Raw genomic sequence first — 12813 nt, forward strand, 5'->3', positions numbered from 1 at the left:
AGAAAATCATTGATTATTTCATAACGTGAGATAATAAGCTATGACAATTTTATATTTTAAACAATTTTTCTTTCATCCGTTACATCGAGACGGTTGAAAAATTTAAATTGCCAATTAAAAATTTAATAATTTTCTGCAACCTTTTCTACGGAATTCGTGTTTTATTTTTTATTTTTTTTTTTTCAAGTCTTTCTATACACACACATAAAACTGTATAATGTATACGTCTAGGTGACAGATGAAGAGGGTTAATATAATATTATGCGCACCCAAAATATCAAATTACCGATTATTATCGACCTGAATTCCAAAAACTAATTAAGCGGCCAATTAATCCCTCAGAAATTTTAACCACCAGCTACCATCGGAGTCCGTATATATACGTATATAATGAAAAAAGTTTGCGTGCATATATGCATATAGATGTAACTCGAGACGAGTAAGTCAACGAAGTGTAAAGATGGTGTGCGATACGAGTTTGCGCAGCGATGACGCGCAGCTCAGGGGTACAAAAAAAAAAAAAAAAACAAGAAAAAACAAAATAAATGAAATAATAATAAGAATCAAGAGGATGAAAAATAAAGATAGGATTGGAAGAAAAATGAAAGAGAATTGAATAAAAAGTTGCGCTTTTCCGTTTTCCGCCGTATTTTTTTACCCAGCCTTCACCCTCTGGTCTTTATCCTCCATTTTTTCTCTCTCTCTCTCTCTCTCTCTCTCTCTTCCATTTCCGTACAATTATTTATAAATGCATGGTGAAGAGGGCGTTAATTTCACCGAGGCGTTAATTACCTCCACCCACGCCCGCGAGGCGCTTCAGCATCTGTTGCTCAACTTCTTCTGAATCATGCACAGGATTTGAGAGATACAACGAAGTGTATACAACACATACAGAGAGACATAGATATAGATATACGCATGATATACATAACAACGAACTAGGCAGCCTGATGATAAAAAAATGCGTCTAAGGTAAGTAGGTAGGCAGGCAGGCAGGTAGGTACTCGAAAATAAATGTGAATTACATTTTTTCTTTTTTTATCTCAACGCTGACACGCGGAGGCGGATGCGTAAAGAGGCGATAAAACATACGCGACACCTGTTTGTTCTGTCCACGAACCTCATTTTTCGTGACACAGATAGTCAGCGAAAAATTTAAAAAAACGTAACGCTGTAAAGAGATGAGAGAAAAAAAAAAAAAAAAGAACAGTAAAAAAAGAAGGAGCCAAAAAATAAAAACAGGTACCTACTTTGATGCCGTAAAGCGCGTGTATTCGTGATCAGTGATCATCAGGTAAAATTCTTGAATTTACCGTGCGTATTTGAAAGTTAGATTAGATTAGATTAGATTAGATTAAATGAGATTATACCGACAAATGGAAAAAAGAGAAAAACCGATTAGTTAATAAGGTTGAATTTTTGCAAGGACGTTGCCATTTTTTTCCTTCATCCTCTCTTCTCTCTTTCTCTACGCTTAATCGCATTTTTTTTTTTCATCTCTGACACGCGATTCCTTCCGTTACTTTGAGATACGTGACGTATTCTCTTGATATAATATACACACACACACACAGTTTTATAATCAGTATTAATTGGCAGATTACAACGCAGCACGATTTCCAACAATTAATATCGCCCGTATGCGTGTAATAAATTCCCAAGAAATGTGACTCATTATTACATTTAAGTACAAAAGTCAAAATCTATTTACTCTAAGACCTCGTCATTTATGTGTAACCAAATTTGTTGAAGCTATTTTTACTATATTTTCTCATCTAGCCTGTATAAGATTTTTTTCACACTTGGAACGGTTATCTAACCATCGTAATTATTATACAATATCGTCTCGACCAAAAAAAAAAAAAAAAAAAAAAAAAAAACCTCGCAATTGCACATTAATTTATACTAACAAACCTGTCCGTAGAATAAAAAAAAAAAAAGAAAGAAAACAACAACAATAACTCTGAAAGAGAAGGGAAAAAAAAAAAAGGAAATAGGAAACGAAAAGAGAGATTAACGAGGAAGAAAACTAAGGAAAAAAAAAAGAAAAAGGAAAAAAGAAAAAAAGAAACGAACTTCGACTCTCCTCCGGGGTTACAAAGGACGCATTGTGACCGTCCTGGCTGGAGTGCCAGACCGGACTCCACGGTGTGAATATACGTACAACTTGTGTCTGCGTTAAATATGGGGGGTTGTGTGAGTGAACGGGTTGCATGAAAGCCGGCCAGACACTTCTCCATATGGCATAGGCCAGGCTCTGTTCCCTTAAAAGTTAAACCCCACTCGAAGATCCGACTGTAAGGAAGTAAGAAAGGAAAGGCCCCCCGAACTCGTTAATAAATACAGCCAACGCAACGGCGCGAGTGCAGCGTCAGAAATCGGTAAAGGACACCTAAAAACCGAGTCTAAAACACCATGAGTTTTCCCTCCGCCAGGTTTTATGGCCCCCAAGGGATTTTCACGCCCTCCCAATAACCCCCCCCCCCCCCCCTCCCCCCCTTCCCTGCCCCGCCAGAGCCGCGTGGTTAAACTTCTTCTCAATATCGGTAATTAACGCGTGCTCGGTAAGCCACTTCGATAATCACCTGAGATAATAATTTACAACGAAGATCATTTTGTACGTACGGAATACGAGAATAAAACTGTCTCGATTTTCTGATAAGAGAATTCGAAAATTTGAGCACGATTTTTTTTTTTTATCTCTAATCTCTTCAATGGTATTGAAAATTTAGAAGTAAATTTAGAAATTGGAAAGATATAGAAATTTGGACCAAATTTGAGTTACAAAAAAAGTAAAAAATACATTTGAATATACTTGAGAATTGTGAGAATTGTCATGAATTTTACATTTTAACGCATAGCCGTGATTTTTTTCATTATATAACTATAGGTCTATATTAGATGTATTTTTCTTTTCAATATTCAAAAATTTAATTATCGCAATTTTATAGACATTCCAGTTTTATTTTTCAAACTTCTATTCCAGCGTTCGAAGATGGCCAAACGGAATTCCGTAAGTTCTTGGCTATCTCGACCGACGCAACCCAACGCGTCGAGCTCGATTTGTCTTCGATCTCGTAAAACACGATGAGGACCAGTTACCTACATTTGTTTCGCACTAAAACATCCCGGTTTTTACCGTAGGCGGATACGCAGTTGGTCTGAGGCCGGAGAACCGATAGCCGAGGAATGTGAAACAATTACAGGCAAACTTGTTTGAATTTCATTTCCTTATTTTCCTCTCTCTTTTAAAAACAAAATATGAAATATAATACATACATGTATATACCACATGCGCAAGGAATGATAAATGCTAACTACAATCCTCAAAAAATTTGACGAAATCATTGGATTCCTATTTCCTAATTTAATTCTATGACTGATTGATGAATAATGAAAAGCGATTTGCAGAAAAAAAAATCGGAAAAAAAGTAAAAGAATTAGATTTCAGAGGCCCCAGATTTTCGGAAATTATTAATAAAACGTGTCTGTGCTTTGTTTGTCAATTTCTTATTATTATTTATTTATTCTTTTCTACTTCATTGCGAACTACAATCCATCGTGCACACGTGGGAGAGACAAATAGAGATAGATACGTCGAACTTTGTATTGTGGGGTCAAGTCTGGTCAGAGAGAGATAAACACACATACATTGTGTGCGTGTACATATACATATAGATATTATATATGCATACGAATAATGTACATAATAATACACGAGCCGACGGACGGCGGTGAATTGTATTTGATGTGACCAGAGAAGTGAAGTTTGTCGGTGCATCGCAGCCTGCAGGGCGTCTTTCCTTGCCGCCTTTTCACACACACACACACACACACAAAAGCAAGCAATCGAATCTTTCTATCAGCGTTATTATAACTTTGTGTGCGTGTGACTCTGCATGTATTTTACGTAACGATAAGCTCGATTGGACGTGAGAAGCGCGCGTATTACGTGGCTAATAATTCTCATCCTGCGAGTCTGACGTTAGTTGTAAATCACAGACGCGGTATAAGTATAATAATAATAATAAATAAAGCTCTGCAACGACGACGAAGCTGCTCATTGCACTTGATACGGGCTTCTCATCCTCGGATTCTTTAAGGCCCCTCCTGAACTCGCGTGACTTTACAGAGTTCTACGGCCTGACCTGCGCGGCTCGAATCATCATCTCCTCGGCGCTTCGTCGCACAGATTCATCGTAATTCAGGACAATTATGGTTTACAACTGTTGCCTCAAGTCACGATCAACTCTGTACACATAGTTTGTTAATCGGACGATGTTAACTAAACTCCTCGGCTCGTTATGCGTATGAGATACGATTATATACGGAAAAGAAACTCCGATATTACAAAATTCACTCTAAAGGCGAGGATGATTTATTTTTATTATTACTGTTTTTTTTATTTTTTTATCATTATTATTGTACAATCGTGTGCCACAAATTTCGAGACTCTATCTCGACTCCATTTCGAGTCTCCATATAGTAATACGACGTTACGACAACTGAACTTGAAGAAATTATACGAATGATTAATTAATTCGGTGACAAAATTGGACGTATCGATTCGGCCTGATTGTGTTTAGGTATATACTTAATAGCTGCTGGAGGGGGGAAAGTCGCCGGTATAATTACGCGATGCACCGTGAAACGAACGAATGAATGAATAAATGAATAATGCGAAACTAGCCGGATAATATACGACAGAGTTTTAAAACCAAGCGGAAGTTGCTCAGGGCTTGGCGGTATACGTAATACGTTTACATGTGTATGTACATACATAACGTGTGTGTGTGTGTGTGGGTGTGTGTGTGTGGGTATGGGTAGGTAGAGAAATATCAATTAGCGGCATGTTGAACAACTAATGAGTCCTCCTATCCTGATGCTATTACCTCGTCAATGCCTGGCAATTAGACTAACAATCAGTGTTCAAAGTATACAGATACCGGAAACCGGCTCGGAGCATTTTGCGCATTTAAGTTATCTCTCGGTTTAGTCAGAAATCTAAAAGCTAATATATTTATGTGTTACTAAACGATTTTTGAGAATAAGATAAGAAATAATGAGCGTGAAATCCGTGTGTAATACCTATTGACAAACAATTTGTCCGTCAGTATTATATTGCTTAGTTAGACGGATTCGAAAAGAAAAAAAAATGCAATCGATCGTCCATTAGACTCCGATCGTCCCACTTTCATATAATCTGCATTCTTTAAATTTAATGTCTATGATCTTGTCGAACAACTTTGTGTCAATTTTCGAAACAGAATTAGAAATTGGATATTCCTTAATACTTCTTTTTTTTTTTTTTATCCCATCTCGTTACGATCTCGTATTTATATTATACGACTGCTTTAGGAATCTTCATCAAAAGTTGGGCAAAAGCAGAAGCAAAAAAAAAAAGAAAATGAAAATAAATAAATAAAACACTGATTGTATAAATTATACTACGATATATAATTACCATAAAAAATGAAGATCAAAGTTTAGAAAAGGAAAAAGAACATATCCACAAACAGAAAAAAAGAAAAATCAAGTAAATCCACGTTGAAACGAAACATGGGAATAAACGCGAGTAAACCGGAAGAGAAGAGATCTGAAAAAGCGGTGTTAAACATCCTGACATTGGAAGGATCGCGCGTGTTTCCGGTCGTGATACGGTAATAACTCATCAACGAGGGTAAATATAGTGGAGGTAGAGGTTGAATCGCGTATCTCGTACCTACGTCGTACACGAGAGCACCGCCCGCCGCCTTCGGCTTGGCAAAGGTACGGGGTATATAAGTATAAGTGGTCAGGGCGTGCATACGGCAGGCAATCGGCCTAGGTATGAGAGATCTCGTGACGACCGACGACGACGCGAAGCTGCCTTGCCCCGGGCGAGAAAGTAGGCAGAGGTGGAGGTGGAGGAGGAGGTGGAGGAGGAGGTGGAGGTGGAGGTTCGGATCCTTATGTACCAATGTAGTAGGTATATGATACAGATGCGCATACTTGTTTACATGACAACCATAACTACGCTAGACTAGTACAATACTACTACTACTACTACTACTACTACTACTACTACTACTATTACTTCTGGATCCTAGATCCTAGTTCCTGGTTCACGCGTGCGGAAACGACGAGAAGCGTGTGACACGCACGCGTCTTTCGCGCGAATTTTATCTGCGAGAGAGCCGAGTAGGTACCGAGGCCATCGGGTCCGTTCTCCTCCACCTCGACGTCCGCGTTTCACTAGAGTGTGTGGGGCGCCTTCTCGCCAGAACTCCGTCCATATAGGGAGCGCCGCGTGTTCCCTCGGTTCCTTTTCCCTGCAGCGGAATTACTGCTGCCGTTTTACAACACTGGTCCCAGGACGCGGCTACGAGGCGTCGCGACGTCGCCTCCAGGATCCCGTTTCGACATTCGAACTTGTAATAACGACGCGGCCTCGTTTTCTTAGTTCGTTGCTTAGCGCGCGAAAACGCACATACGTATCTGCGAGGTAATTGAAGAGGAGAATTAGGAAGACTCTAAGTGCCGTTTGAAACGAGAAATTTTTTTTAATGACACTTAAAAAAAATTGCACTTTATAGAAAAATTGTACTTTTTATATTTAAAAAACTGGCACTTACAGCTCTTTTAATTTTCCTCGCCGATCATTCCCGCAGTGAATTGCGATTCCAGAAAAAGGGTGAACAAGCGACTCGAAGCTTGAGAAAAAATAAGACCGGTTAAAAACAGTCTAAAAAAATTCCCTCACTTTTCTCTCACCAAATTATAATTTTTCTCCGACTAAAATTCATGGAACCGAACAAGAGGAAGAAACATTATTCTCAGAACTTTATTATCATGATGGTAAAAGCTCTTTTTTCCTCGTTTCATTTTCCCGCCACAAAATTACCCGACTGATATAAAAAAAATTCTCTCGACCAGTGGGCACTATGGAGCTGAATCGAACATTTGGAAGAGAAAGAAATAACGGTTTCAAAACATCTCCAGCAACGTGATTGACGCCAAATCTAAACGAATTCTAATAACGCAAGCTGATATATCAACGTGAACCCAAACACATTACCAACAGATCAAAAACACCAAAATTTAAGCATTTTAATTAGTCTAATTATAAAACCTAAAATACTTAAATTGTTGACGTCTCTAGCTTGTGTGATTAGAATTTGCTTAAATTTATTTCAATAACATAACGTGAATGTCGTACCATAATTAGTGCAAACGAATGGCATTACGGCAGATTTTTTCAACCATTTTTTCTCTTTTCCCAACTTTTTATTTATACTGTGAGTTCCATTAATCTTTAAATCACAGGTATATATATTTTTCATGAATTTTTTTCCACATCAGATGCAAAAGTAAGACTTACGATCACGTGTCTGCAATCAATCCAGGAATTTTTTCAACAATGTTACTTAATAAAAAAAAATGATGTAGACATCACGTTGTCTAGTTTAAGCGAGGTGAAGAAGTCTCGAAAATAAAAACAAAATTGAAAGAGAAAGAAACGTTGAAAAAAAAAGAACATAGACTATAATGGCACGGATAAACTTTAATTTAAAGCCTGCAGATTTCTTCAAGTCTTCATTAAACACGGCAATCAGTGAATACAGTATAATGCCAATTAGCATTGGAGATCTTTGGCCGGTGCGTCCGTTTAGTGAAATCCCGTATTAAACTAAAAAAAAATCTCATGGCAGTATAAACAGCTCTCACCTTCGATCCTTGGGCTTATTGACATACGATTATAAGCACCAAGCCCCACCCAAAAGCTAACATTCAAAGTGAAAAATAAAGCGAGCTTGTAAGGTATGTATAATGTACGCTACACATTACTACACACACACACAAACACGTATGTACATACATCACGTGTGGCGAGAATTTTTAATTGCGTAATCATTTGCAACGAGTGAGCGATGCTGCCGTAGGAATAGAGCAAATATTGGCCGAAGATTTTGTTTGATTAAAGATCGATGCAACGATAAAACCTAGAACAAGGATCATCGGTTATAACGAAAGTATAAGTGACGTTGAATACCCAGAATAATCCCGAGAGACAAATTTCCCAAAATTTTCGTCAAAAATTTCAAATTCAAACATATCGGAAGTTAGAAAATTGGAGTTAAAGAAGACAAGACACCGGGTATAAGTTATGCTAATTCGCATCTCGCGCATACGGTGTGCACCACACGTACGTTTTTTACACCCAACTCGTTGCTGCCACATCCGATCTTACGGATATAAACGCCCGGAGCAAACGCGAGTTGTTTGCTGATGATTCCCTCAAAAGGTCAAACGCGGGAGGTACAAGATACATCATTGTCAGTGCATGGTAGCAAAAAACGTTGCACGGTAGGCGGATCAGTGAGTATATATATATATATATATATATATATATAGTACCCAAGCACCATACCATATATCCGAAGTGTAAAACCGCGCGTTGTTGTTTGTAAGCATTCGGTAGATATGAGTATTAAATCCTCGTACAACTAGAAAGCCGCTGATGCATGATCAATTCATCTATTATAGATCAACGCGCAAGCAGCTGCTATATTCATGGAGTATTTCATTTTATCTCCATCCATTTGTATCGAGGTAAAAAGAACAGACGGGCATATATCCAAACGCCATTACTTTTATTTTTTTTTAAATTTTTTTTTCTTCTTTTCTTCTTCTTATTCGCAAGGTGAAACGCAGTTACACGTATACAGAATTTCGATAGAGATGAACTCACGTCGCTATTCGACGCTGACGATTTCAACCGCGCAAAAAATTTTACAAGGTAATAATAAACCAAAAATATATATATATATATATATATATATATATATATAAAAATGTATAAATAAACAGTAAATTTTTTAGGTAATGTTACATCGTGTATACGTATAGTTATTTATGGTTAGGTGAGATATCAAGACCTGCAGTCGTGGTTCTCTTTAAATAACATAAGAGCGCGGTATAAGCTGACCAAAAGTAAATCCGGAAGGGCGGTAAATTCTTGGGGGGATTAGAAAAAAAAGGCAGACAGGTAGTTTCGGGGCAGGAGCAGCAAGTAAGCAGTAGCGCGTTTCTTTCTCTGTTCCGAAATTTTCTATCGTTTCCTTTTTTTTTTTTTCTCTTTCTCGTACTTGACGAGACCACACGCGCGGCACAAAAACCATGACAAATACTTGAATAAATACATCCGTATAAGAACGTGACGCGGAATCGCGTAACAATGTTTAAGAAGTGAAAATTCGTACGTGCTATGGAATAATATTTGAGATTGAGAAAGAGGATGTTCGACGCGCGTCGTTGCAGGTAGGTACGCCATCCGCCACCACCCCCGTTGAGAATTTCCATCAATTTCCTCCCCGCGGGTATTTCGCCCTTAAAGATTTCCAAATTTTCAACGTCCGAAGGAGACTCACGCAGGCATACGAGCACTCTGTTTTCGAAAAATTCTACGATCTGGCCTACGTTCGGTGTACTTGACAATGCCGTCGGCTCCAGGGGTCCCAAAAGGGACTCTGGGCCATCGGCTAACTTGGGTCCGCCACTCCCACCGGCGTAGAAAGAGGGAAAGAAGAAGAAGAAAAAGAAGAGGAAGGAGAAGGAGAAGGAGATAAAGAGATGGCATGGGGTAAAAAATGTAGAAAGATTAGAGAATAGAAGGGCGTGGATATCGAGTTTTCAAAAACTTATGAATATACGATATTCTGTTAGACAATTTTTAAAAATGTAAAAAGTTCAAAGTATAGATAAGCAATATATAGAATGGTTAGAATCATGATTTGGTTGTTTACACCATAACTTTTCGACATTTTGGAATCTTATGAAATGGATTTAGGCTTTTATGAAGTTTGATAACGTGTCGCATCTATTTTCTGACCATTCTACGTTTTTACCCCAACCCAGAAGAAATTGAAAGAAGCCGTGTAAGCGGAATTACGATCGTTAAGAGTTTCAGAATCGCGACCCCTCGAACCGTAAAAGAGGGTGAAAAACCAAAACACAGTTGCGTTGTACAGATTCGGTGCCTAAGAAAACAAAACTTGAACAAACAACACGAGTCCCGGTCTGAATTTATTTGTCAAACGAGAGAGGACGCGAAGAAAAAAAAAAAAAAAGAAATTACACAGAGAAAGGAGAAGAAAAAGAGGAAGAAGAAAAAAAAAGAATTGAAATAAGAAAAAAACAAAAACCAAATACAGAGAGGAGAGAGAAAAAAAAAAAAAAAGGAGAAACAGAAACGAGGCCAGGAAATCTGATCCCTGGATCGGCATCGAATGTTTTTAAAACAAGGGTCAATAAATGATCCGTTTCAATTCTTCTGACGCGCACGCGTAACGCGTGTTACACTTTGACGTTTTTTTTTTTTAAATAAAAGAGAAAGAAAGCCTCTGAGTCTCTCATTCGGTTGACAATAAATTATTCATACGCGACAGAATGAAAAGAGTTTAAAATAACGGGCGGAGGGGGGGGAGAGGGGGGGAGGGGGGAGCGAGATAGGAAGAAAGAAATGAATGGCAGATATATACCTGCGTTAAATTTGAATTTCATCTACGACGTTGTCGCTGTGTGTAGAAAAGGAGAGAAAGAAAGAAAGTGAGAGAAAAAGATGAAACGGGGGTCGCTTAGCATCATCTGATCGCGGTAAGCGAGACGCGTTTGGGAATCAAAAATGCAACGAAGCTTTTCTAGCATTTGTTTCTTATCTATATATTCGCTTCTTTCGCTTCTTCCGCTTCAATTCCCGTGGGATTTAGGCGTAGATATATAATAATCTGACCCCCGCGGTTTCCCTTCCCGGAATACATATTCCCGATTGCGTTTGGTTGTCATGTTTTTTTTCATATCACTCATGGTTTCTTGATTAAACAGAGTTTCTCTTGTTCAGCGAGTTCAACTGAACTTTCATAAAATGAAATAACTCACCCTGTACAGCGAACGGCGGCGGCCTCGATCAGCAGCAACGTTTGATCGATGAATGATTCGAGGGCGATTCCTGCGAGGGCGACATGCTTTATGCAACTTTTTGGCAATGCACTCTCCACACTGGCGGTAAAATATCCCGAAATATTAGTTTGAAAAACTCACTTCCCGATAGTAGAAAAGAAAATACTTAATCGCTTAGTTGGCTTAGTTAATTACAAAAAAAAAAGCACATCGTATCTTCGAGGACGAAATTTCACCCCGATAAATTTTAAGGGTGACTTTCGTCAGGCACTGAGTGATCGACTTTATCGTCCAAGGGACGCTGCTCCCTTCACAATTCACCCTTATTGTCAAAACACACCCTAAATTATTGGTGATAATTGATGGTAAAAACGAAACGCGAATAGTTTGTTTACGTCTTATAGTCGATTCGAGCTGCGCTCCGCCTCGAATCGTGTTGCGGTAAGCACTGAAGGAAACACTTGCTCGCTTCGTCTTGAAAGCCTCGTTTCTCTCGTTCTCTCGTACTACGGCTTCCCTCTCACACTACTATCAATACAGGTTTCAACTACAGCCACCAGAGCAGCGCCAGCTGGCGGTCGACTCGGCCTCGTAACATCTACTATCGATGCCGGTTTGTAAGTTTTTTCAAACTTTTTTCACTCTATTTTACAAAAGACAAGAACACCGAGAGAGCTTTTGCGCAGAGTATTATTGAAGACGAGGAACAAAGGCTGTGCAATTTTTTTTTAAATCTCCATTCTTTTTCCATTAGGAAATAATAGCCGTGGCGAGTACATACTTACTAAAAAACAGATTTCAAAACAGTTTATTGAAAAAAAGAAGAATCCTGATTGCAGCCTTATTTTTATCATCTTTTTTTATTATCGCCAAAACGGTTCTATCACTTTTCGCGATTCAACGGTCCCGGAATTCGAACAATTTTTTTTTCTTTCTCTCCGACTACTGTGAATGAAGTTGACCCGAATGGACAAAATTTTCGTTCACGTGCTTTAGATTTTACTTATGGAGAGACAAAAAAATTATCTTTTTAATCTTTAATCTTTAATTGAAAATCTTAGAATTCTCTGGTATTCATATAATTATAACGATTATTATCGTCGAAAATAGCCTTATTAATTACCAAACAGTGGAATCCATAGTAAAAAAATAAAAAAATATGTATTTTAGATATCATTTGATAAACGATACATATTTAGTCCAATTAATATAGTTACTATCTGGTTAATCCATCAAAATAACGTCACGAACTATGACAAACAATCGTCATTTGTTGAGAACATACTCGTATTATAATGTCAGAAAAGCCCGAGGCAGATGTTTTGAGGAATAAAAGATCGGACGATTAGTTTTATACAATATGCAGCGGTAAAATTATATCTTGTAGGTATTAATTGTTAATCCTGGCGCTCCAGATAATACATCTGAGCGTCGTATCAGAGCTCGTTCAAACCGAGGCTTGATTTGATAGGCATATGAGCGAGTTGCTCACAACAGTAAGAACGGAATTCGAGAGATTGAATTTCTTAGACGTTACAGATAGAGCCCGAGTTACTTACTCATCGCTGTATTATCCAATCATCAAAGATATAACCGTAACAAAGAGAAAGAGAAAGAGAAAGAGTAAGGAGAAGGCTCGCGTAAAACGGTATTACCATAATGCCCGCGTTATTATTAAAGCCAGCAATGAGTGCGTTAAATCGGCCCGATTCAAAGTGGATGAATTAGGATGAATGATCACCGGCTCATTATCGCCTTCAAATTATCACGAGAATCAATTTCTTGAGCTGTTATAATATGCATTTACATAAATACCGCGTAATAATTTCCCCTCGGCGTTAATTTAAGCCTACGAAATTAAGTTGGTACATTTGT

General features: G+C 38.2%; 1 protein-coding gene across 1 annotated transcript in view; it reads right to left on the reverse strand.

Moving 5' to 3' along the window:
• Positions 1-11051, reverse strand: part of LOC124413306 (semaphorin-5B) — a 66956-nt gene extending 55905 nt beyond the window's left edge. Inside the window, exon 1 of the mRNA XM_046893813.1 lies at positions 10918-11051. The gene's annotated coding sequence lies outside the window, so the exon portion shown is untranslated. The remainder of the gene's footprint in view (positions 1-10917) is intronic.
• Between the last annotated feature and the right edge of the window lie 1762 nt (positions 11052-12813).

Source organism: Diprion similis, chromosome 12, assembly GCF_021155765.1.
Source record: "Diprion similis isolate iyDipSimi1 chromosome 12, iyDipSimi1.1, whole genome shotgun sequence".
Classification (NCBI taxonomy): domain Eukaryota; kingdom Metazoa; phylum Arthropoda; class Insecta; order Hymenoptera; family Diprionidae; genus Diprion; species Diprion similis.